General features: G+C 35.4%; 1 long non-coding RNA gene across 1 annotated transcript; it reads right to left on the minus strand.

Moving 5' to 3' along the window:
- Nucleotides 1-336: 336 nt before the first annotated feature.
- Nucleotides 337-6,295, minus strand: LOC138108934 (uncharacterized). The gene is made up of 5 exons (XR_011150138.1): nucleotides 6,208-6,295; nucleotides 5,977-6,026; nucleotides 3,589-3,670; nucleotides 1,500-1,557; nucleotides 337-517 (listed from the first exon to the last, which is right to left on the minus strand). It is a non-coding gene; the product is annotated as an uncharacterized lncRNA (long non-coding RNA).
- Nucleotides 6,296-6,593: the final 298 nt, after the last annotated feature.

Raw genomic sequence — 6,593 nt, forward strand, 5'->3', positions numbered from 1 at the left:
CTTAAAAACAAGGTCTTTATTAAGGAAATAAAAATGAATTCTGACTCATTGATGTTAAACTGGTATTAAAAGAATCTGGAAGTCACACAACAGCACTGAAGAAGAGAAAGGAGAGAGATACAAAGAGAGTACATAAGAACAGAAGAGATTAATAGGTTTAAAGGAAAAAAGCCTGACAGTTTTAAATATAAATGTACTATGAGATGCTATTCCTGCCTGTTCCCTTACTTTGTAGGTCTTGTTCTGATACATGGTAGAAAAGGAATGTGTTGAACCTTTTTGATCCATTCAGTCTTAATAGTAAAAGTAATTTTCTCAGGTGGGCACTGAACAGTTGCAATTACAGTTTATTTTGGCAAAATCTTTTAAGACACTAATGGTATGAGACAGAGGGTAAGGAATGACAGCACAGCATGTCTTCTAAGCTTGATACCAGCAGATTTGCAGAAGACCCAGAGACAACAAATTGTATTTTTCTGTTGAAATCTCAAGGTGGTTTATTTCAAACGCACTTTACCTGGGGGTAATGAAAAAGAATGAAAATATTCGAACTGCAGTCATGCAGCTTTTGCTATTATTGTTCTCAAGATCCATTTAAGCTCTAGCACAGTTGTCTTTGGGCTATCAAAACCAAAAGAACTTTCTTCTGTGAAAGAGTAAAGCTTTCACTATCTACTTTTCATTCCCATTCACTCCATGGTTGCTTAAAAACATAACACTTCCCCACCCCTTCACATCCTACCTACCAATTAGGCTATTTCTTGTAAAAGACCACGCTAAAGGTCTGTCTCTTTTTTGACACAAAGAATGCTTAAGCATCATATCATGCATGACAGGTTAGTTCTTAAGACAGGAACTAGTAGCAGAAAATTAACTTTTTAAAAAGTTGTCTGCTTTTAGCCCATTAACATCACCATACCACAAAATCAATCAGGTTGGAAAAGATCTCTGAGATCATCAAGTTCAACCTTTGATCTCTTCTGAAAGTTCTGTTTGGTATGGGATTTCATTTTCTGGGGTAAGAAGGTATTGGTGGTTTTTTGGGTTTTGTTTTTGTCCTTTTTTTTTTTTTTTTCTTTATTAATTGTCAACTTCTTTCAACAAGTAAAGTCATTGTTTAAAACCTCCATGTTTTCTCACCCAAGATACTCCTGACAGCTGTTTTTTCACTGCTGAAGTAGTTCTTCATAAGCTTCTACCCTTAATTTAGAAGTGAACTTGGTTTTTTAAAATACTTTCCACACACCCATTAAACGTATATTAGAGAACAGCAACACAATATGATAAGTGAACTATATGGAAGGTATGAAAAAATCCTATTTTTTGAATTTTTTTTAATCGACTAGACGTGCACAAGGACAGAGTTCGATCTCTGCCATACAGGCGGTTCACAGGAGGTCACCTTATCACTACAGTGCTATTTTGCTTTGGCTTGGTTGAACTTTTCCAACATCTTTGTGATAAACAAAACAATTTTTCCATTACTAAAGGCCACTCACCTGACAGCTCAGGGTCTCAGGACTTGTTTGGGTTGTTTTCCTTTGGGCTGATTTTAGCCTTAAAAAAAAAAAAAAATTAATATTTGTGATAGTAGTTGCCTGGTGGTCAGCTAACTACCAACTACATTTGTTTCAGAATTCTTTAGTTTACAGTGATAATGAGCAGCTATTCATGTTGCTAGAATAAAATGAACTGCAAAAGGGTGCACGAGTGCAGAGCAGTACCAGAGGTGCAGGAGTTCTGACAGAAACCACAGCTGTAATTCAGAGGTCACTACAAGATTTCAGCCTTCTGTTGTTCAGGTAAACCCAGCTATAGAACAAAAAGTGAATGGTGAGGAACAAATGAAATGAGTAAGCACAGAAGCTGCATTCAAAAAACTTCCAAAAATAAAGTCTGTGGAGGACAGGACTATCAAAATCTTTCTTCTCCCAATAAAGGGAAGAAACACTCTAAGCCAAGACCATATGCATCCCAGTGATGACTTCAGGATGCTGATAGCTCATTCTGAGTCCATCTCTTTCTTTCAGGAAGGCTGAAACTCCCAGTCTTTGGACCCAGAGGGTTTCTGGAAAGGATTTTTTATTTCCCCAGAAAAGTAATATAACTGCATTATGATTTTTTTCCTACATTATTTGAATTATTAATATATATTATTGTAACTAATAAATCAGACTGTTAGATTGTTAAATCATTAACTGGAGTAACAATAATTTCCAAGCTTCAACTGTGACTGTGTTCCTCTTTTGCCCAAGCAAAAGTTTTGTATAATAAGCATGAAGCACGATGACTATATATATATAGTCACACAATAAAAAACAAACACCAAACAGAGCTCACAACCATGTATTTAAACGATGCACATCATCCTAATTGACAAAGAATATTAGAAAATTAAAAGAGATATGTGAACAGCTATAGTTCTTCAATCACAGGTGCATTTACCCTGCCAAAACTTTGCAAAAATATTTTTGCTCATTTCAGCTGTGACTAGGGAGTTTATTTCATCTGTAAACAACAACAAAAAAAGACATAAAAAAAATAGCAAAATCATAAAGTTGCTGCAATCTGTTCTAGAAGCATCAAATGAGTTTTCATCATCAAATCTTTTCAACCAGAAAGTAATTTGTGTTTTGTACAAATTCTTTAACTGAATACAGTGAAACTGATGAATTTTCAAAGATACGCAGTACTCATTTCATAGAAGTGCACTTTAAGAGGTAATTTTGTGGAAACACACATATTCCATCTATGGTTCAGAAAAAGTGAAACTTTGTGAAGACTTTTTATCTCCTTTTATGTTGCACTTACTGGGTGTAATGGACAAGCTTTTGGGGCACAAATCTTTCTTTAGACTTAAAATAAAAGCAATAAACTCAAAGCTGAGAATTATTATGATAATTATTTAACCAATTCAAAAGAAAATGGTGGTTAGTACCAGCAGAACAGAGGGAAACATCAGCAAGCAAAGCAGTAATAAGTTCAGTAGGTCTGGTGGGACAGAGAGGTCAGGCAGAGGTGCTACCTGGAGAGAAAGGCCAGATACTAGGGAGCCAGTATCTCAATGGTTTTTAATGTCAAGTACAGCTGTGAATGTTAGCTATGAATATACTTATTTTTGGTAGTTATTTCTTAAGAATCAGGGCTGAAAGATTAGAAATGCAGTCTTCCTTTTCTGAGATACTGTTCTTCATCTGGCAAGTGCACACATTTTACCTTCATAAATTAATTATAGAAGGTCATGCTAATGGTTATCTGATTTTGTCCATGGAGTATCTGCAGGGGGCTTTTGGTGCAGTATAGGAAAATGCATTTCTGATAGCTTTGCTCTGGGAGACATCTAATGCTTGGAAAATTATGCCAGAAATTTTGCGTCTTTTCAGCTTCCTCAGGCTGGTATCACTTGGTGGACATTCACCTCTGACACACCTCTCTACACAAGGTTAGTAAGCCACTTCAGTCCTCAAAGAAGGGCTAGAATCATGCCAAGGATTCTTGGTATGCTTCAAATAACTGCCAGTTCTGTTAGGATAAATGTACTGGTCTTACTTAAAGTAGATGGTGTTCTTTCTGCTTTATGAGACTCACCAACAACACCAGCTTGAAAACTTTTTCCAGAGGCAGCTGAAGGTGGTACAGTCACTAAGTTGATAGTCTTAAGATAATTGTTCTAGAATTAAAATCACAAATCTATTTAGAATCTGATGATTTCATGAATGATTTTAAAGGAAAATAGATCAAAAAACCCCACCCCCCACTCTGCCTTGCTGTGGATTAAATATATTCAAAACAAAAAGCATTTTGAATAAGGAGACTGTCCCTTTCAAATTGTTTTAAATATCCTATGTAGTCAGTGGTTTTCTTTTTTAATTGAAAAGATTCAAAACTTACATTTTTGCATTAGCATCCCCATCAAAAGCTTTATCAGAAATTCTCCCAACAACCCTGTTAGTATCACATATGCAATCATCCTCACGCTGTATTTAATTGGGACAGATACAAGAGTCATAGCTGTTTCTGTGAGAGTTTCAAGCTAAATTACATTTTTGATTGAGTTACTTGAGTGGCAAATCTCCATTAGTCAGTTATATACTACATGCTGTGCTATCACTCTCAGAAAAGCAAAAACTTCATTCAGCATTACTACAGCTCTCTATCAAACAGGCTTTTTGTATACATTCACTGCATAATTTCAATTTGAATATTCCCCCCATAAAAAACCTAAACCAACCAAACAAAAAACCCATCACAACTCAATTGTCTCCACTATTTAAAGCATTATGGTAAATGTCACTTTTTTAAATAAATAGTTTGCTCAAGTATATTTCAAGTACAACACAAATAAATAGTCTTCTTTTAATACTTGCAACTAATCTATGTTAGTTTATAAGTAATAATTCTGCTAAAATGAGAAGAAAGAAGATTGGATTACAAGTCCCTTTCCAAAAGAGCCAAATGTGTATATATGGAAAAGCTTTAAAAAGATGAACTTTATATTAAAGTAAGCAGTATCAGTTCATTTACCATATAAATACACTCCTAAGTCCATTCTTTGGTGAATGGTTACTGAAAAGACTGAAAAAGATCCATATCAAGTTAATGAATTCTACTCTGCTGACTTACAGAAAGGAATATAAAATAGAAAAATCTACATATATTATTTCAAACTGCTTATTAGATAGACTTATCTATAATATATATGTTAGGCACAAATTACATTAAAATAACATTTACAGAACTGCAAAGGAAAAGTTTCACAAGTTAGAAAATGGGAGGGGGCAATGAAAAAAATCAATGTTGGCTGAATAACCTCAGCTCACCCCTTCTGCTGAGGCAGTATTTTGTGATCTTTATTTAAAGCACATTATGACTTGGCAAATGTTGGAAGCCAATGCTGAAGAGCAGTGGTAGGAAGCTAGGAGACATGGAGCAAGGATAGATCACTGACATTTTCCCTTAAAGTGATACAATCATGGTGCCACAATACAGTCCTGAAGCCAGCAGAAAATATTGCTGCTTCATTAAACTCCGCACCTAGAAATATATCAGAGGAATTTGTGGTTTGTAATTTCCCAAGTACAACATAATTAAATTCAATCTAATCTGATAAATGTCACGTGTGATTCACTGCCACTGTCAAGGTTGGAAAAACCCCAAAACTCCCAGAATGGTGGTGGTAAATCAGTGCCTAAAAGGTGGGGGGCTTAGAAACACAAAGCAGAGGCTTCAAAGCATTGATAAATTTTTTTGAGCACCATGGTCATCTGTTTTCTGATAGAGAAAACTAATGGGTCTTGGCAAAAGGACTTTAAATTGGCAAGAAAGAATAAGGTCCTCAGTAAGGGACAGGAAGAAACAGAAAAAAAAGTATAAAAAGCAGCAAGTACACAAGAAAATCAGTAAGAAAGATGCATCAATAGAAGAAAGAACAGAGGGCACCAAACTGGGATCCAGCAGGCAGGTAATTTAAGAGTGTTTCTAGAAAGTAGCAAGAAAGATAAAAGCAAAACTCAGTAAAATGAAATAATGAGAAATAATGAGAATTGTATGAGGCCACAAAATATTCCTGTTCCAGTGAATTTAAATGTTCTGTTTGGGACAATAACAGAGAAACTCAGAAACACAGTTTAGTTTTAAACTGTGGTTTAAAACTAAATCGTTGAAATGTTAGTACAGGAAAGCCCATGAGACAGAGGAGTGACTGCTACATTTGTACACACAGGAGGCATTCCCTCCTCCAAGGTAACCATCAAAATAGGAAGGAAAATAATGTCTTTAAATCCCTGGGTGAAAATAGAAGCAGAGAGAGAATGAATGTTTTTGCTAAAGAATATCAGCACAACATACATGAGATGAAGTCTAGAAGGTGACAACACATACTGAAATTAGTTGAAGAATTATTAAAAGCTATACCAATTGTAATGCAGAAATTATCTTAGAAATAAGAATATACAGAGTAGAATCAATTATTCTCACATTCATTCAGCAGGCATGGTTCCTATCACAATGCAGGGAACATCAGGATCCTGCAAAAGGAAAACTCAAGTGAAAATGCTTTTAAATGCTCTCCCTCTCTATTTACAGACACCTTTCACCACTAATCAGGACAATGTCACAGTAGTCATGCTTCACAGCTAGAACTGAAAACTAATATGCTTGGGTTCCTTTTTTTTTTCCTTTTAAATTATTTTTAAGCACCAGAATTACATTTAAAGGTAGAAGTCTCTTTTCACCACAATCATCCTTAACTCATGTCTGCTTAGGAGGTAGGTGGTGCCAATGTTTATGGTTGCCCTGTAGAGAAGGGAGACATTCAACAGGGAGCCAAAGGAACGATAAATCACTTTCTTCTGAGGGAGTTTCCCCTCTGTGAGTGAGACAGGTGAAACAGTTTCTTACTAATTTAATAATGAATATTAATCTATAGAAAACAAAACCCTGTTAAAAGAAGCTTTCTGGCAATCCGACATAGTGGTTAAAAAACAAAAGTAAGGACAAAAGCACTGAGATGAGGAAATCTTTAGCTTTTGCTTGCCTTGGAGGTGTAAGGAATTCAAACAAGGTAGCATCTCCAGTTAAACCCTTTCTGGATT

This window comes from Aphelocoma coerulescens, chromosome 4, assembly GCF_041296385.1.
Source record: "Aphelocoma coerulescens isolate FSJ_1873_10779 chromosome 4, UR_Acoe_1.0, whole genome shotgun sequence".
Taxonomy (NCBI): Eukaryota; Metazoa; Chordata; class Aves; order Passeriformes; family Corvidae; genus Aphelocoma; species Aphelocoma coerulescens.